The 21210-nt window shown below is 42.2% G+C and overlaps 1 protein-coding gene across 17 annotated transcripts in view; it reads left to right on the forward strand.

The window, feature by feature from the left end:
- The window catches only part of rho-5 (rhomboid-5), a 1371034-nt gene that overhangs the window by 243841 nt on the left and 1105983 nt on the right, over positions 1-21210 (forward strand). The window contains exon 9 of one of the 17 annotated variants that reach the window (XM_067758074.1): positions 19847-20078. The exons of the other annotated variants lie outside the window; for them this stretch is intronic. The gene's annotated coding sequence lies outside the window, so the exon portion shown is untranslated. The remainder of the gene's footprint in view (positions 1-19846; positions 20079-21210) is intronic. 17 annotated transcript variants of the gene reach the window in all.

Raw genomic sequence — 21210 nt, forward strand, 5'->3', positions numbered from 1 at the left:
CACATTCACATAGTTTGAATTACCCAGCAGGAAATTCTGCCGCTCATCCCAACTGCTCCCAGACTAATCCCAATTGACTCTAACTGGTCCTAGCCTACTACACTCTCGACCAATAGGAAAACTTATCCCTTTGGTTTTCCCGTAGAAATAAACACTCGGCAATCTCCAAAATAACCAAAATAGCCAAAATAAAATTAAGCAAGTCCCTCTTCAGAATGGCTAGCGTGGTCGAAAGTAAATTTATATCCGAAACGGATCTCTTTTCGGATTACTGCGCTCGGTTCGGTACAACCGACATCCAAGATAGCACCGAGGCATCCCTAAAAATAAAAGACAAAAATATCGATGTGTTCTGGGAAAGGCTACAGAGCGCATATGACGCCGTCCTAGAGTCAGATGACAACGATCTTCCCGACGACTTTAAGGCCTCAGCCTTCAATAAATACCGCGCCTGCCGTATAGCATATGAAGACACAAAGGCAAGAATAGGCGATCAGCTCCAGCTAAGGGTACCAAGCAATCCTGTCCCCGCTACAACCACCACTCCCCAAGAAAATTCCGGGATGCACCTCAAAGTACCCGCCTGTGATACCGAAGTCTTTTACGGGAGTTATGATCAATGGCCGTCCATCCGTGACATGTTCACAGCGGTCTATATCAATCACCCGAAACTCTCAAGCGCCCAAAAATTGTACCATCTCAGGTACAAAACCTAAGGAAAAGCCGGCCAGATAGTAAAGCAATTCCCACTAAGTGATGCCAACTTTGCTCTGGCTTGGGAAGCTCTGAAATCCCGATATGAAAACAAAAGAGTCCTGGTCGAGTATCAAATCCGAATTCTCATATATCTAAAAGCGATTCAATCGGAAAACAGTGATGAAATCCAAAGACTGCAATCCTCCGTAAACAACTGCCTCCAAATATAAGCAACCCAACAAGTCTCGACAGTGAGTTGGGATCCCATTTTAATTTATTTAGTAACGTCCAAGCTCCCAGAAAATACTCTTGCGCTTTGGGAACCATCATTAAGTTCCAGACGAGACCTACCGAACTGGTCCCAAATGGATCAGTTTCTGACTACTCGCTACGAGATAGTGGAAAGGGTGGATCAGTGGCGACCAGCCAAACCCTGATACAATCCACCCTCCACCAATTTCTCAAAGCCTCCCTCAAGTCAAAACAATCCCCAGTTCAGGCAGGCTCAGACCCCAAACCAAAGCCGCAACCCCCCGCAGAACAGCAACTACGCACAAAATCGAACAAATGCTCATGTGGCCGAGCATCAGAAAATCTACGCCTGCAGAATGTGCAAGCAGGCCTCCCACACGCTACAAAGCTGCTTGCATTACAAAAAGCTGGCAATCCCTGAACGGAAAAAATTCGTAAGAGAAAACAATATGTGTGAAAACTGCCTGTCCCAAACCCACCTCTTAAAAGATTGCACAAGCACAAGAACGTGCCTCTACTGCCAAGGTCGCCACAACTCCACCCTCCACGACGCCGGAGCATCTCATAAAACAAATGGCCCTCGGAAAACAACAGCTCAAGTAGCAACTAGTCAGGACGTTACCAACCCAGATCCCAACGAGGAACTTCCCGCCACCTCAAACGCTTCCCGTATCCAATCTTTGCATGCAGAAAATGATAGCAAGATCATTCTCCCCACAGCGATAGTGTCCATAGAACACCGAGGGTACTGATTCAGGCTCAGAGCCTTAGTGGATCAAGGGTCAGAGCGTAGCTTCATCTCGTCAAAAGCTCAAATCAAGCTAGGCCTCCCATATACCCACTCCCTATTTGAAATATCGGGCATGGGAGGCGGAGTAGTACAAACCTCCAACGAGTTATGCTCACTGACCCTAGTCTCAAATGACCACAAGGTGAAAATAAAGGCCCAGGCAATAGTGCTACCTCGGCTTACTAGGCAACTCCCAACAATCAGGCTAAATAACGACCAAATGCGTAAATGGTCACACCTCAAGCTAGCAGACCAGAATTCTCAGAATCCCTCCCAAATCGATCTGGTGTTAGGCAGCGATCTCATCCCTCAAATCATGCTAAATGGCATAACACAAAACACAATATTTGGCTGGATAATAAGTGGCCAAACCCCCGAAAAGGTCGGATCACACTCCTCTCAAGCGTGGGAGTGACGAATGTCCAGCTGAATGAACAGCTAAGACAATTCTGGGAAATCGAAGAAACACCCAGAACGCGAGTGGAAACCCCTGAAGATAAAATGTGCGAAGAATTTTATCAAAGCACCACCACTCGCTTGGATGACGGTCGATATATGGTTCGGCTCCCCTTTAAATCAACATTCCCGAACGATATCGACCTAGGTCAATCCCGTACTGCAGCCCTACGACAGTTCCATGGCATGGAACGTACTCTCTCAAAAAAGGGCGATCTCACGCAGCAATACGACCAGGCACTCGAAGAATATCTGTCCCTAGGCCACATGGAAGAATGCAGTCCTAATGAAATATAATCCCTGGGTAAATACTGCTCACCATGCAGTCGTAAGGCCAGACAAGAAGAAAACAAAAGTCAGAGTTGTATTCAACGCCTCTAAAAATCGGGTTCCGGTCACTCCCTTAACGATGTCTTATGTACCGGACCCACGCGCCAACCCGATCTCCGACTTATGTTGTTAAAATGGCGAACATATAAATATGTGTTTAATGGCGATTTCGAGAAAATGTACCGCCAAATTCTCTTGCACCCCGATGACCGAGACTACAAATGGATAATATTCCGAACCCCCGAACACAGTCCAATAAAGGACTACAAATTAAAAACGGCCACCTTCGGGGTTAACTGCGCGCCTTTCCTGGCTATTCGCACTCTACACGAGCTGTTGAAAGACATAGCCGATTCCCATCCACGCGCTGCCCCAATACTAAAATCCGAGACGTATGTTGATGATATTTTATCCGGCAGTCATGATCTCCAATCAGCCGAGCAATCTCTAACAGAGACTATAGACGCTCTTAATTCAGCCGGCTTTCCCCTAAAAAGATCACGGCAAACCATCCCAACATCCTCCAAAAAATATCGAAAACTGATCTGCTGGAAACAAACTTTCTTGAGTTCGAAAATACTAGCACCGCCAAGACCCTGGGCATCCAGTGGAACGCACTAACGGATACATTCTCGTATACCGTCGACTCAAAATCCGGCATCCACTGCAGCCACGAAGCGGCAAATTCTCTCCTCCATTGCGAAACTTTTCGATCCCGCAGGGTGGCTGACGCCCATAATGATCCAAGCGAAGTTGCTCATGCAAGAATTGTGGTTAGACGGGACCGAATGGGACGAGAAGGTCAAACCCATCCGTCTAGCCAAATGGGCACAGTTCTCTCAAAAGCTTCCCTCTATCTCAGCCATCCATATACCCCGATGGATGAATTTTATGCCCGATCAACAAGTTGAGCTCCACGGATTCTGCGACGCCTCAGAAAAGGCTTATTGCGCAACCCTGTACCTAAGAAGTACTGTCGGTGCTCAGGTCCACTCTCACCTTATAGTGTCCAAAGGCAAAGTGGCCCCTAACAAAACCATTAGTTTGCCACGCCTGGAGCTATGCGGAGCGCTCTTATTAGCCAAATTAATCGCAGTAGTCCAACCCCATCTCGGCCTAAGTCAAAAAAAATTAATCATGTGGTCCGATTCGGAAAACGTGCTAGCCTGGCTGGAAAAGCCACCCCACTCGTGGAAAATCTACGTCTCCAACCGAATAGCGCAGATTATAGACCTCGTTGGAAATGTCCATTGGCGAAATGTGCGAAGCAAAGAAAACCCCGCGGATCTTGGAACCAGAGGATGCAGCCCCGACGATCTCGCTAACTCATCGCTATGGTGGAATGGTCCAGAGTGGCTTTCCCGACCCCCCGAGGACTGGCCAAAACCAACGGCCAGAAATATTGTACCCCCCCAACTTCGCCGATTCGAATCACTGCATGCAGCGGAAGAGTCAGAAGACTTCTTAGAATGGTTCTCCGCCTATCCCCACGCCCTACGCGTAACAGCGTACGTGTTGAAATTTGTAACTCGGCTTAGAAATGCTGTAGGAGGCAATCGTGCCCCTAACGATCCCGCCCTCTCTTATGCCGACGTCATGCGCGCGAAAATCCGTCTGCTGAGCTTGACTCAGTCGAGATTCTTCGCTTCCGAAAGAGCTTCCCTCGAAAATTCAAAACCCATCGAAAAGCGAAGTCCCCTACTGGCACTTGACCCCTTCCTGGACACAAACGGGATTCTCCGTGCCAACGGACGATTAGTAAACGTCGACATGACCTACAATGAGTATCATCCCATCATTCTCCCCAAAAAGGCTCGATTTACTTCCCTCTATATAAGGTTTCTACACGAGAGCTTCCTACATGCGGACCTCCGCCTCCTGCAACAAGCTATGAGGCAGGAATTCTATACCCCCCGACTCAAACCTCAGCTGGAAAAATGTATTTTCCAATGTAAAGTATGCACCATCCATAAGCGACAAACGCAATCCCAAATAATGGCAGCTTTACCCCCCGAACGATGCAACACCAACGGCCAGAAATATTGTACCCCCCGAACTTCGCCGAGTCGAATCACTGCATGCAGCGGAAGAGTCAGAAGACTTCTTAGAACGGTTCTCCGCCTATCCCCGCGCCCTACGCGTAACAGCGTACGTGTTGAAATTTGTAACTAGGCTTAGAAATGCTGTAGGAGGCAACCGTACCCCTAACGATCCCGCCCTCTCTTATGCCGACGTCACGCTCGCGAAAATCCGTCTGCTGAGCTTGACTCAGTCGAGATTCTTCGCTTCCGAAAGAGGTTCCCTCGAAAATTCAAAACCCATCGAAAAGCGAAGTCCCCTACTGGCACTTGACCCCTTCCTGGACACAAACGCCGACATGACCTACAATGAGTGTCGTCCCATCATTCTCCCCGAAAAGGCTCGATTTACTTCCCTCTATATAAGGTTTCTACACGAGAGCTTCCTCCATGCGGACCTCCGCCTCCTGCAACAAGCTATGAGGCAGGAATTCTATACCCCCGACTCAAACCTCAGCTGGAAAAATGTATTTTCCTATGTAAAGTATGCACCATCCATAAGCGACAAACGCAATCCCAAATAATGGCAGCTTTACCCCCGAACGATGCACTTTCGCGCCCCCTTCACTACTATTGGCGTAGACTACGCCGGCCCGTTTCAAATCAAAGCTTCGATGCTCCGATCTCCAACCCTCGTAAAAGGTTATGTGGCCGTTTTCGTTTGCTTCACCACCAAGGCGATCCACCTGGAATTGTGTTCGGATCTCACTAGTAAGGCTTTTCTCGCTGCCTTCGCCCGGTTTGTAGGGCGTCGAGGGTACCCGAAGCAAATGATGAGCGACAACGGCACAGCATTCATTGGTGCTAAGTGAGCTAGCGAAGTAGAGTTCGTCACCTTCCTCCACGAAGTCTCGGCAGATATTGTCCAAAAGTACGCACCACAAGGCATCGAATGGAATTTTATACCCCCCGGCGCACCCCACATGGGCGGATTATGGGAATCTGCCGTAAAAAGCTTTAAAACCCATTTTAAAAAGGTCGCCGGAACACACAGCTTCACATTTGAAGAATTCTCAACGTTATTAATTCGCATAGAGGCCGTACTCAATTCTCGTCCTATCTCCCCGCTTTCCCAGGACCCAGCGGATCTCACCGCCCTCACACCTGGCCACTTTCTCCGCGGCGCACCTCTTCTCGCCACCCCCGAACCGAACTATGAACACCTCTCTTCGATCAACCTTTGGGAACGGTTGCAAGTTTTACATCACCAATTCAGCAAGCGCTGTAAGAATGATTATCTCATGGAGTTACACAAGCGTTATCGATGGCAAACCGCCCAACCTCCCCCTAAAATCGGCGATCTAGTCGTCATCAAAGAAGACAACCTACCCCTACCGAATGGCGCCTAGGACGCGTGGAAGACACCCATCTAGGAAGAGACGGCCATATCCGAGTAGTTGACGTACACACCCAGAATGGCGTACTCACCAGGCCCATCACAAAATTGTGCTTTCTACCGCCCTCTGAGCCTGACTCAGGCCCTCAAGGCTCAGTAGCATCCCCAGAACATAATACAGTCCCACTCCCTGTGCTATCGTAAAATCAACAGAAACAACCTTAACCCCTACCAACACTCACTCCCAACCTCAAGAGTGAATAAAAATTTATTTTATCCTATCTTCCTCAGATGGATCGCCAACGCCCTCCAGTCCCCGCACCGCGCCGCTCGTTATCATCACAGGTGACAGTGCCCACAACTCGCCAACAACGTGCCGAAGTCCTGCCCGACTACCGACGATGCCGTTTATGCATGCGACCCCATGCACTATCAATGTGCCCCGTGTTCGCTGCCATGCAGCCCAATAACGCGCCTTGGTTGCATGGGCACACAATTATTGCACAAACTGCTTGGCACTGTCACACGCCACACGCGCATGTTCATCCAGCGAGTGCTGCCACGTCTGTGAACTCCCTCACCACACGTTGTTGCACCGAGACATCGGGATCCGCCAAACCCCGAATGTATAGCAGCCACCAAGGCGCCAACGCCATTCATCGCGCCGCCACAGGTCACGCCATCGCAGCCGTGGGAACGTCCAGCCACCACCCGCTGCAAGAACATCCAGCGTTCGCCGCAACCAACGCGTACCGACCGTGCCCAATCGAACTATAAGATGCACCGCCACCGGCCTACGAACCTCAACGTACAAAAGCAAAGTGAGCAAAATCCTCATTAAGGAAGCAGTTAGGGCGTTGACCGAGCTGCAACATACGTTAGGCGCTTAGTACGCCTAGGCGGTCCAGGATGTTTACGCGGCGTAGGCTGTCACCCGTCCCATCTCCCCCCTTTTTTTATACGTATCTCTATGAATTAATATATAACCCGTATCTTGTATTGTATTCGATCTATTGAATTGTATTTTTATACTGAAGTATCCCTAGAATCAATGCATTATATTTACCCTTAAATTCCCTATTGGGAATCCTCATGGACGTGTGGCAGCCTCCACCGCGCAAATCCACCAAATTGAATTCGCCGCAAGTACAGGATGGCGATCCGGCATGATCGCTATCTGTCAAAAAACCACCACCTTTTGGTTTTTAGAAAAACATTGTTATTGTTGTCATCTGAATAAATTCAGCACGATTCCCTTTTTCTTTTTGCAAAATGTTCACTTTTCCGGAAAACTATATAGTTTTTTGATTCCTTCCTAACACAATTGGATAAGTTGTGAATACTGTGTATTCCAGTATATGCAAAAGCAGTATACTTCAAGTTCGTAGTTAAATCAAATCTTTATTAAATCAGTGCGAAGCTCTGTATACGCTGCAAAAATTCCTGTTAACATTTAAGAATTATAAAATTTTATAAACAATTAGAAAGCTTGTGTTTAAATATATTGAATGCGCGATATGCAGTAACTAAAATTTGGTTGTGTATAATTAATTGTACGTAACGATCTGCAAACGAGTTGTGAGCCAGTAAATTGTAGGAGAAAACCAGTGGCTGAAGCTTTCTGCAACATCTGAACGATTCCATCAGCGTTGCGCAGGATTGAGACAATAAAGGGACGCATTCAACACAGTGTCAGCCACGTGTCCGCATAGTAGCAAAACACCACCATAACCTCATCACCAACCATCTCCACAAGGCGGCACCCCCAGAAACACCCGGGTAAGTCTCGAATATCTAACAACACCACCATTTAATTTCAGACTGCATACAACGGATACAACAACACCACATATTTTTTGTCGACGGCACACCATTTGCTTTCACCAGCAACAACACATTGTTATTTTATTTTTTCATCGGCGGCGCAACGCCAGCAACATGTACGACACCTTTTTACTGCTGGCAATTACAATTACCACCTGCGACACAGGCAGCAGCAACAACAACATTTTTTTTTTGGCGGCCACATATTTTGTATCGGCGATATATCGCCACAACAACAACAACCACACAACTCCATCTCCATCCTCCTGCCAGCTCAGCATAATTATTTTTATCAGTTCGGTCAGCCTCCAGAGGCCAACAGGAAAAGAAGCCTAAAGGTGAATTGGTGGCGGTCAACACAACCATAACAACTACTACAGATCCCATATTAGAGATACACTCTTTCACACAAACGACACACGAAAATTAACAACAGCGCGATATTTGAAACACGTACATCGACACAAAGACCACGCCAAGTCCAAGGAAAATTTAGTAAGAAGAGCAACAACAACGACCTATACAAAATTAGCCACCGATCACTGGACAACACACCTTTGGCAACAGTAAACATAATCATGGTACATACAATCCCACCGAATACCACGAACGCAAAAACCAGCAACATCTGAAGCCGGCCAACTCAAACATATCACAATAACAACAACAACACCATCTACAGAAGCAGAGTCCTAGTGTTTTTTGTTTTCTAAATATGTAATTTTCTGAAATATTTGTACCCATTGTATTCTTAATATCTATTTAAGTAGTTTTCAGGGAATTTCGTTTTTTTTTTGGGGCAAATATCTACTTCTTTGTTTTTTTTTTGCTTAATTTTCGTTTCTAACTTCCCATCTACTTGCAATTCATTTGGTCTCAATTTTTGGTTCATTATCTTAATTGCACTCAATGGTCTAAATTTTGAAGGAAAGAGGGGGTACAGGGCAAAAAGAAGTTCCTTTTTGTTAGTTAGTTGAAAAAAAAAACATAAAAATCCTTTTTCCCAGAATTGTGTTCATTTTTCGTACACCTATAATCTACTTGGGTTCAATTTCTGTCTTTCAATTTTCGCTTCATTTCCTTGCCTTGTGACATTTATCTGTTAGTCCTGCCTTTTTTGCGAAGTCATAACTATTTTTTTTCTTTTCCTTTTACCTAATTCCTTTTATTTAGTCTACTCTACATATGCTTCCTTTTCCTTCCTGTCACTAGCTGGGCGATTAAATCAAAAATTTTGAATTTGAGTTCCCTGCCTACGAATTCTTTTGTTATATAAACTTTTAAATATAATCGTGCAATTTTTTTTTTACGAAAAACACCTTAACTTACAGGCATCTCAACCAGCCCTCTGCATACCACGGGGCAACTACACATGTTTTCTTTTTATCTTTTTATGTACTCCTAATTCACACCCGCGGATCCTTTTTGCAACAAGACCAAGATCCAGCTCTTTCACAGATCGCTTTAGGTCAAACAATTCTTTTGTTTTAAAATTTTTCATATTTTTTTGATCACCACGTTTTTTTCTTGCATGCCTTACAAGTGGGAATTCTAATAACTAAGCATCAAAACACTCAATAACCAAGATCGCAAGCGGGCGATCTGGTTGAGAGATTGAGGGTGGCTAACGTGAGCGTGGCCGAGGGTATAAATGTATGTATGTTTTTTTTACTATTTCAGCAAATTCAGCACATCCACTCAACTGCAACGGCGCCGTTGCAAATTCATTCAAAACCACTTACAGGTTCGAAAAATCAACCGATTTCAACAATGTTTTCACAGAAATTTTCGTAACTGAATTCTGAAGAGACTCACATTGCTCGATTCTTCAAATTAATTTGTTTATTAAACAATTTGTTGCAAAATAGCATATTCTTTGCAGAACCTTATAATATATTACATATTTATGTATCACTTTCGTGACATACAATTTTTGCACAATACTTAAGAGCATGATATACACTTTAAGAGATAGTAGGTATTGCTAATTGACATTCGTTTTGCAAAATTAATTTGTTTAAACAATTTTTTAAAGAACATTTTGCAAAATTATTTTTCTAATTTTTTAAATATAAACGAGCTCTAGGCCAAATATTTGTATATTCTTAATAAAACACAATACGTGAAATTTTGATATACAATTATATTATTTAATTTGTCCATATTTCGACTTCAGTCTGAAGTCATCATCAGGACTAGGTACGAAAAGAACAAACATACATATTAAAATCATAAAAATACACATTTGCACAAGTACAGAACTTACATTGTTGAATGCAATATGTCGACTAGTGTAACAAAAATATAAGTTTACGAACAGTGCAAAGCAAATAACAAAAAAATGTAAATATACAAAGCCGTTATCATAAACAAAAAATGAACATAAGCAGAAAGTTAGCTAATGAGTAGTGAGCGCCGCTCAAGTGATATCAGCTGCAGCCTGCAGGTGAACTCTTTGGTAAACAGTGGGAGATGCTCTTATCTATTATTGTTGTTGTTGTTGATCAGCTGCCTAAAGGCAGAGGCAATACCAATTGTATCCGATTTGAAGTTTATGCGTTTGTCGCTGGGTGTATTTATGATGTATAGCATCTCTAATATGTAGCGTTTGTTGTAATTCCCCTCTTACTGTAGAATTTCTACATTTCCTAAATCGGGAGAGAGTCCAGTTTCTCTGCAATGCTGTGTTAGCGCAGTTTTGCCATCATTAGGGTTGTTGGGATTTTTAATATTCGTTTTATGCCCGGAAATCCTCGTTTTTAGTTCCGATTTCGTAGTCCCCACTGTACTTGTGCAAATGTGTATTTTTATGTTTTTAATATGTATGTTTGTTCGTTTCGTACATAGTCCTGATGATGACTTCGGTCTGAAGTCGAAATATCGACAAATTAAATAATATAATTGTATATCAAAAATTTTACGTATTGTGTTTTTTTAAGAATATACAAATATTTGGCCTAGAGCTCGTTTATATTTAAAAAGTTATAATTCGAAGGCCGTAAACAACAAAAGTAATTATATGTATTTTAATTAGCAAGCTTTGCTCATTATGCTTTATACAATGGTTTTTTTTCTAATTATTTTTAAAAATCGGGCTGGACACAATTGGCGCCCAAATGCAAATCGCTCGACCAATTGTGTTTTGCGTGAAAGAAATATGTTTTTAATGTTTAGAAAAATTTCGAACGCAGGAACAGCTGGTGATTCGTTGACAGGCAAACTGGATCAGAGCCGCCGGCAACTTCCAAATCGCCACCGAACCCCAATTTTCTCACTTAACGAAAGAAGATATTGGATCGAGAGGACGATTGGAAGTTAGCCGTTGCTTGCTGACAAGAAAAATAGTTAAGTCGGGAGCGGCTACCCGGTAGGAAATTAATTAGGCCTCTGGCCTAAACATGCCGGCCCCCTTGCAAAAAGCAATACTAGAAATAACGACACCAGTTGGTCCAACATTTGATTTAGAACTTGTGAAGTAAATTATTAATTTGTTGAAAATGAAAAATTCGAAAAATTTAAAAAAATTACATTATAGAGAGTTCAAATGATAAAAATAAAAAAAATACCTTTGTATATGTTAATCTACATGAAAATTTAGACTAGAGTTAGGTCGGAGTCACGTGGTTACGGCGCCATGGAACCAGAAATGACCAATCCGAATATGGTCGGTTGCAGAAACAGGTCTCCTACCGAAGATAATTTTTGTATAAATGTCAGCACCAATGACCAGTCGAATAGGAGACGACATATAAAATTGAGGATCCGCTAGCCGCATGAACTAGAACGGTGTAGCTATTTTTGGATCCAGGTTCCTTCTCGGACTTATTCGAGCGTATCTCTCGACCACCGTAGCCAGTGGCGATATCCGTTCGTTAACGCCATGCTTACCTCGAAGTATCAGGTAACGACTTTCATTGTGACCACTCCCTGCACGCTCCAGCTGTATTTGACCTGCTAGCTCTGCATCAATGAGCGTATTCGGGGTGCATGGGGCAATTAGTGCCCGCACAAGATGGAGTTGACCGCCGGATTCAATTTTCACGATAGCTGTAGGAGCTACCGGCTCGAGGGTGATCCAAATTGGCGCAGATGCTATCGAAGATAGTTTCCGGGCTCGAAAACCTTTCGGTGCGGCATATTGGAGAGCGAGGAAGTGGCTCTCTTCTGTAGGCTTGGGCTGTTTCCGCGTACACGGTTTTTGGGATGGTCGGAAAGTATTTAATGCCGAGCCGCCTTGTCGGATTTTCGTGATAGGTGGATGACGATTGCGACGGTGGGACCGTCGGAAAGTATTTAATGCTGAGCCGCCCTGTCGAGAATCTTTCTGCGTAGCAGAAGGACGAGTTACTGCACTCCCCAAGCGTTTATGAACTGATTTGCGGGGGTCTCTATTCGTAAATCTTCGTGGCCTCGGCGATTGGCAAGGATTTAATGTCAAGTCGCACGACCGCCTTTCTTGTTGGAGCTGATGCAGGGACGAAATGCCAAGAAACCTCTTGATAAAAATACCTGCAAAGTAATGCAGTACGAGAGTCAGACAGAAAAGCCTTGAATTCCGCTTTTAAGGCCCTATATATCGGCGCGATATAAACCTAGAAAAGGCTGCCAGAAAGGTAGGTGTACTGAGATCATTTGTTGGTTCCAGATGAATTGCCTTTGTTGCAAAACAGACGAAGAGACAGGCGTACCCCTTGGTGATAACACACGCTCGACCTCTATAATTTTTAATATCGAATGGGCCTGCAAAATCATCACCAGTATTTGTGAATGCTCTGGTAAAAGTAGTGCGTTCTGTGGGAAGTGAAGCCATGATTTGGGATTGGGTATGCTTTTTGTGAATAGTGCACATCTTGCAATTATGAATGACAGACTTTATCATATCTTTGATCCGAGGAATCCAGTACTGTACTCGAACTATTCGCAACATTAACTGGTTTTCTCCATGAAGCGATATTTCATGTATAAACTTAACCAACAAGCGAGAGTAATGGCAATTGTAAGGCAGAAGAATTGGATGCTTTTCTTTATAGCTGATGTCTTTTGATGCTCCGATACAGCCTTCGATTCTTATAACTCCGCTTGGGTCGATGAATGGAGTTAAAGCTATGAGTTCGCTTTTCGCACTTAGCGGAAATCCAGTCCTCAAATTTGAAAACTCTATCGAAAAATTTTGTTGCCGGCAGAGGGTAATAAGCTGCTGCGTCGTAGACTTCAACTAAGCTGGAGAGATTGAAACAGAAGTAGGTTGGCAGTTGGATTTTTGAATAGGGTGGGTCCTTTGGACGAATCGAAATACGTAAGATAGCACTCGTAGAGCCCTTGAAAGTGAGGAGAAGCGTTGGAGAATGTCCGACACCTCATCTACTTTGGTTGCGTGGGAGACCACGCGCTTTTCTTCTTCGACCGTTTGAAAGAGCGACCCTTATTTTGACACTCTGACTTACCTTCTTGAAGCCAAGAAGGACCCTGCCACCACAAGGAGTTTTCAATTAAGTCCTGCGCTGTCACTCCACTGCTTGCTAAATCGGCATGATTCGACGCTGAATCGACGTGATACCAATGGTGTTGTCCAACCTAGTCGATGATTTTGGTAACCCTGTGGGACACGAAGGTTGACCAAGAGCATGGAGAGCTTTCTAAGCCACGCTAGCACTATAGTGGAGTGAGTCCACAGATAAACCTGCAGTGGTCGAAGATCCAGGTTCATGACTACAGCGTCCATCAAGTCAGCTAGCAATACCGCTCCATAAAACTCGAGACGAGGAACGGAGATCGTTTTCACCGGCGCTACTCTTGTTTTTGCTAACAGAAGATTTCCATGGGCGGCACTGCCTTCTTCTGCGCGCATATAAATGGCTGCTGCGTATGCCTTTTCGGAGGCGTCGCAAAAACCGTGGGGTTCCATTTTGCACTGTGGATAAAACCTAACGCATCGTGGAATCCACAGAAAATTTTTGCCACCATTCTAATGTGCTTGAATACACTTCTTCATCCCAACCTGTTCCCTCTAACCAAACATTTTGCATCATAATTTTAGCTACTATGATTATTGGAGCAAGCCACCCGATAGGATCAAAAAGTTTCACGATTATTGACAAAATCTTACGTTTAGTTACTTCTTGACCTTGATCGAATTCTTTCGCAGTGAAGTAGAAACGATCCGAACATGCATTCCAACGAGGGCTTTAACGCTGTTTGCGTCCTCGAAGTCTAAGAAGTCTTGGCTAAGCAGATGAGCTGCAGGAATATCGCTCAAAACTTGCTTACAGTTGGCGGCCCACTTTCTAAGGGGAAAGCCTGCTGAATATAAGGCGCCAGAAATTTCATCACGCGCTTGGATTGTGGATTCCAAGTCGTGCCCACCTGCAAGTACGTCGTCGACGTACATATGTATGTCGCGTTTAAATAGTGGCGGCGACTGGATGCGAATCTTGAACGTCATCTGCCAATTGAAGCAATGTTCTTATTGCTAGGTACGGAGCACAGTTTACCCCGAAAGTTACCGTATTCAATTGAAATTGACGGACTCACGGAAGAGAATTCGTTGAATTTTCCTCTGCTGAGGATGGACAAATATTTGGCGATACATCTTCTCGATGTCGCTACTAAAAACGAATTTGAACAGTCTCCATTTAAGAATTAAGATCATAAGATCGCTTTTTAGGAGGGAACCAGGAAGCAGAGCATCGTTTAAACTCACGCCGTTATCTGATGGACACGAAGCGTTAAACACCACTCTCACCTTCGTAGAAGTGCTTTCTGGCTTACTCACCGCATTACGGGGTAAGTAGTAGGATTCGGATGGATTCTCGGACAGGCTTGATCGGATTTCAGACATATGACCTAATTGGCCATTTTCCTTCAGAACTCTTGTATACACCTCTCGTAAAGAGGAGTTTTTTGCTAGCCTACTTTTACAACGAAAATATTGCGAGAAGGCAGTTTTTCGTGAGCACCCTAATGAAATATCTACTGGGAAATTCTTTCGAAATGGTAGGGAGACAGTATATCTTCCGGTATCCGTTCGCGTTGTAGTGGCCTTGAAAATCTCCTCGCAGTATTCCTCGTTGGCGGTCCGGGTCGCGTTTCTTGGGATATCTTCCAACTCCCAAAACGCTGCGATTTGTCGATCCAGAGCGACTTCATTGCAAAAGGAGAGACAGGATGTCGCCTCCTTGGTTGCATTCGTCCGTCCCGTAAGGACCCATCCGAATACCGTTTCCTGGGCTAGAATATGGCTTGTTGAGTCCTTTCGATTACCCTCCAGAATGACTTGCGGATACACATCACCTCCAAGAACCAGGTCAACCTGTTCATTAACAAAGAATCGGCTGTCCGTTAGTGTTACTCCTGGGAATTTTTGTTGAATGTTAGGGTCGATATCGCAGGTTGGAAGATTGCCCGTTAATTGAGGTAATACTCAGGCCGTGGTATTTATGGAGACCGTCGCGTCTACCGGTGAACCTATCTGAATAGGACATGCTAGGGTGGAATGAGCTGACACCGTATTGTTGATACCCGATACGTTAGCGTTCACCTTTTGGGCAGGAAGTCCTATACGTCGGCGAAGCCGATCAGTAATGAACGAACACTCGGAACCAGAGTCTATTAATGCTCGGACCGAGTACACGGAATGACTGTATTTTAGGTTAATTTGAGCGGTTACCAGTAGTACACCTTTATGTGTGTTCGAAAAACACGACTGAACTTGACTCGGAGAGTCACTGTTGGTCTGAGTACCACTATACCCAGAAGTGGTCCGCTTGGAAGTAGTTCCAGTACCACTTTGGTTTGAACTCGAAGAGTCCTTCTTAGAGAAAGAAGCCTGAACTGGATTCAAATGCAATAATGAATGGTGTCGGGAGTGGCAGGTTGAACAATTTAGCGCCTACAATTGCACTTCGCTACACCATGTCCGGAGGACAGACAATTCAGGTACAGATGGTCCCTTCTTGCATGTTTACTACGATCAGAAGGACCCATCTTCAAGAATCGTGGGCAAGATCGAATGTGATGTGCGTCACGATTGCACAGTTTACATTTCGTATTCGATACGCTTGCCTGGAAGGTTTTAATTTTTTGCTATTCCCGTCGTTATGAAATTTTGAGGGCTGAGACTTGGTCGGTTGTGAACTTCGCAAATCAGAAACAGTTTCTAAGGTCTGGAACCGACTTGTTAGAAACTTGTACATATCACTCCATTTTGGTATTTCGGTTTTACTTTGGACCGACTGCTCCCATAATGAAAGCGTAACTTCAGGGAGCTTCGTGAAGCAAAGGTACGTGATGATCGGATCCCAATTTGAAATACCAATTTTATGAATCTGGAGTGCAGAAATGCAATTGTTTATTCGCCGCTGAAGCTGTTTGATTGCACTTCCAGATTCATTTCCTACGGGGGCGAGGTTGAAGAGGATCTTCAATTGGCATTCCACGCGGTTTCGAAGCCTTCATTTGTAATGGGACATTTTCTTACGATTTCATTTGCTGCACCCTGAGTTTTCTTTACTAAGTGGCACAACTTTTCCACTGCGTCGAGCCCTTTATTATTTATGTAAATGACCCTGAACATGTCACGAAATGTTGGCCGTGACAAGTAGTCCCCCTTAAAAACTTCGGTATCACAAGGCGGAAGCCTAATATTGTGATCCTTACCTGAGGCATCACTGGACTTTTCAGGAACTTTATCCTTTTTAGCATACAGGTCACCTATTAACTCCATGCATTTCATATAGGTTGTGTATGCAGCTTATATTTTTTCTTGGCTCCATTACTGTCTTTGCTCGATGACGCAGCTTCTGATCCCTGAAACTCATTGTATTTTTGTTTGATTTTTCCCCAAATCTCTTTAACTTCCTCCTTTTAGGAGTCGAGGACGGATTGATTCGGGTTTAGGATATCTCTAAAGTCAGCTTCGAGGTCCATGAGAGAATTTATCAACTGGTTAAGGTTAGCCATTTCTATCGTTCGAAATTGAAAAATTTACCTTGGATTATTAAACTTGGACGAATTCCGATGAATGCACGTAGTGCTGAAGCGTTTCTATAGGTAATACAAAAGTATTAGATTGGTCTCAGATCTAGCAGCCGATAAGTACCGAAAATTTTATTCCCACGAAAGATATCAAGTTTTTTAACCAAAAACACTGACAATGTATAAAATTCCTCTTTTCTTGTAAAAGAAGTGGAGAATACCGAAAAGTATGAACAAATTATTGTACTATTCCAATTGGAAAACTTTAAAAACCACAATTTGCAAAAATAAAAAAGCCGAAATTTCGGTATTAATATATTTATTAAAACTTAATAATTTTACAAATTATTTGAAAAAAGAGTTAAAATGTGTTTAAAAATTTATTTTAATATTTCTCTTGTATTTTCAACTCCTTTTGCCGTTTCGGGATTCGCACTCGTAGTTTCGGGATTTGCACTCCTATTTGGTATGCTGCTCACCACCCACCACTATCTGCATGCACATATGCAAATTCGCCGTAATTTGTTTTCTTCGTTTCTTTTTATTTTTCTTGAACTTGTTTTTAATAATGCGATTGCAAATCGCTATTATTTTAACTCCTAAAATTTTTGAATGCTTTTTCTTATCGAAGATAACGCAGTGGCAGTGATTTTGTGTGTATTTAAAAAACAAAATTGTAATTAATTAATTTAATTTAAATTGATAGTGAGTGCAGTGCTGTTTTGTTGTAATACAAAAACAGTGTCCCGTGGGCAATAGAAACAATATCTTTGTGCCGCCAACAAGAGGCAAAAGCAAACACAATACAATTGGCGAATAATGCACGTAAAATAAGGGTGGATACTCTTATTTTGGACACTTGTTTACGTATTAATTGGTATTAATTTGCACAAAAATTGAAAAGCACTTACTGAAAAACAATTAATTATCACTTTTTTGTTTTGTTTATGTCCGTTCGGATGGACTCTATAAAGATGGCGTAAGCCGAGGATCTACTAAATGGGAAAGGATTTTCCAAGTATTGGAAGAAATGGAAAAACACAAAATCACTCGCACACAATTTAATTTAAATAATTATACTGAAACTTTGCGAAAATCACTTTGTTTGATTATTTATGTTTTTGTCACAATAAATTGGAACAACTCACCCGTATATTTTGTTTTGTTTTTTGATTTAAAATGAAAATGTGAAATGTATGTTGTATGTTCTTGATTTGGATTTGCCGGCACCTGTTGGCTGCAAATTTATTTTTTTTGTTTTTTAAGTTGATTTTAACTTTTTCGTGCTTATATGTTTGTTGAACAATTTGTGTTATTGCTAGTTCGTAGAACGGCTGCGAAGGACCATGGACACAATTGACCCCCAAATGCAAATCGTTCGACCAATTGTGTTTTGCGTGAAAGAAATATGTTTTTAATGTTGAGAAATCTCGAACGCAGGAACAGCTGATTCGTTGACAGGCAAACTGGATCAGAGCCGCCGGCAACTTCCAGATCGCCACCGAACCTCAATTTTCTCACTTAACGAAAGAAAATATTGGATCGGGAGGACGATTGGAAGTTAGCCGTTGCTTGCTGACAAGAAAAGTACTTAAGTCGGGAGCGGCTTCCCGGTGGGAAATTAATTAGGCCTCTGGCCTAAACATGGGCGATGTGAGTCTCTTCAGAATACAATTGCAAAAATGTCTGTACAAAAATGATTAAAATCGGTTAATATTTGTGATATTTAGGTGGTTTTGAAAAGTTCGCCCCCAATGTGCGTTGGAGTACGAGCATATGAGTGAGTGAAATTTAAGTACAATATTTTTGCCAATACACATATTTGAACATATACTAACATATATTAACGTATACTGCATGATCTTCTTGAGAAAATAGATTAGCATAAAAAAACAAAAAAAAAAACACAAAGAAAAACAAAAAAGGAAACCTAAACCTAAGGAATATATGTACATACATAGCTACAAACATACACAATTTTTTTGCTCTATTTATGATTTGCTTTTGCACCCATAATTTACCTTGCACCCATAATTTACCTCGCACCCATAATTTAACCTTTTTTTGTGTTTTATTTTTTGTTGCTTTTGCTTGCTGACTTTATGAGCATTTGAATGTATGTATCTCTAGGATTTTGAATTTAACACCTAGTAGCAGTAGTATATTAGGGTGGGTCAGAAACCAATTGAAAAGTTTGGATTTATACTAGGTGGGATTTATACTTTGGAGCAATTATAGGATTTTATTTCTGCTTGTATATCTAATTTCTATTTGAATTGGAACGTGAATTATTTCTAGTTATAAGTTAACTTAGACTAAGTTTTTTTGAATTCTTTGCAATTTTTTTTATTTAAGCCAATTGATATTTGAAATAGGGACATTTATATTAGGGTGAGCTACACAAACATTAAACTTTTTCCTTTTTTCTTTTGAATCAATTTATTTTCTTATACATAGCTCTGTAGAGGTTCAGAAATATTTAAATTGTTAATAAACTTTAAGGAATGTATGGATGAAAATCTAAGTGTTTAGGTCCGAGACCTAAATATTTCGGCCCAACCTCGTAAATCAATCCGCATACCTGTTTCTGCCTGTAGACCAATAGTTTCGCTTTAATATATATATATGCACTAACTCAAACACGAATTTGTGTTTGCCGCTATGAGCTTTTAGCACCGGAGCCTTGTTAAGGGTAAACTTAACGAAGGCTCTTGTACTGAGGGTTCAGCGCCTTTTTGCAATTGATTTTTCTTTTTCTTGGTTCATGACCGTCAACGAGAGCAATTCTAGCCATCCAGCGTCAAGGTTAGAGTTACATCACTATTCACATATCCGAAACACAATTTTATTGTTAAATACTTATTATTTAAATCATTAAAATCATTATTTGAATATATATTAATTCGAAAAACAATTTAATTTTTACATCATTTTTCTTGAATTCAATAAAATCCTTACTTGGATATATATTTATTAAAATCTTCCATATTTTTTAACTTTTCTTTCCACGGCGTTCAATTTTCCATTGGCGATTACGTGGGAGATTCGAATCTTTCACGTAATCATTTGGTCCTTCCGAAGCCGAGAATTTAACAACCAATCGAATTACAGTCCACAACAAACAACAGCAGTTCAACAATAGCCCAATTTGGAAAGCACTCAGAGCGATCGAAGGCAAATTACATTAGTAAAAGCATCTGCAGTCATCTTAGTGAGGAGAAATTGGGAAAGTAACCCAAAGGCAATTAGCACCGCAGAAAACAATTATACGGCAATTGCGAAAAATCACAAAAGAGCAAAGCGGACGTTTTTTTCCACAAAAAATTTTCAACGAACTTATAAGGTACGTGATTTTTTAAATTCGGGCACGTGTGTGATTCCTTTTGATTTGAAAATAAAATTTTAAATTAAAATAATAAAGTTGCAAGTAATTATTTAATGCGTACAGTGACCTTTGTAAACTTCCCTTGACGCTCAGCGGTCATAGCTTCTATTGTGCATGACGTGCACACACACACACATACTCAAAACAATTTTCTTAAAATCCTCACAGGTAATAGATCCTCCGGTCACAGTATTAGTAGGGGTTAACATAACCCCAAACATCGAATATCACTTCACCGCTGCTGCAACACATTAGCAAAAATAAATTTTAGTTAGCTGAAAGCCATCTTATTGGCATTAATTCACAACTGAATCTTTATTTGACATCACACGGTCACACAGCGAAGCAAACAAAAGTCACTTAACAGCGTAACAGTTGAAAGTTCTTCTAGCTATCCACATATATACACATATATACACTCTACACTTATTGTTGTTTTGGGCGGGAAAGTTCGGAATATTTTTTTTAATACAAACTCGCTATTCATATTGCCGGAATATACATCGTAATTCTGGCACAGTCCACAAATTCGTACGTAGCGGCGAGTGTACTTGCAACCCAAGGAACACCTTAAAAATTACTAGCGCTGACGTACAACAACCACAAATACACGAAGTGAAACATAACGCGCAACGACACTCCAGTTGCCAAAATCTTAGCAGGACTCACTTTCGGCATTTTGTCAACCACACTTTCTTCACACATTGTCCACTGGTTGGCCAGTTCTGCCCTTTTTTTTACTTTCACACGGTTTTTTATTAAACTTTCCGCACAAGTGGAAAATACTCTGTAAATTTTCCGTCATAATTAACTGGTCGGTTCTTTCAAACTAAGTAGCACATTACATAAATATCACTTGAGTTCGTGCACACACCCATTTACCTATATTAGTTACGTATAGAGGCACGATTGTAATAACACTTCCGCGACACAGCGAGTGTAGCAACTCTCAATCCCTTGGATATTGATCAGTCATACACGACTCTCTGCAAAGGCAAATTTCATTAAATACTTTGTGTTTAATAATTTCGTTTTCCATTTAATAAGAAAATGGAGAGCTATATCCGCCAGGCAGACGCAGTGGCAGAAT

The sequence above is a fragment of the Eurosta solidaginis genome, chromosome X, assembly GCF_040869045.1.
Source record: "Eurosta solidaginis isolate ZX-2024a chromosome X, ASM4086904v1, whole genome shotgun sequence".
In the NCBI taxonomy this organism is placed as follows: Eukaryota; Metazoa; Arthropoda; class Insecta; order Diptera; family Tephritidae; genus Eurosta; species Eurosta solidaginis.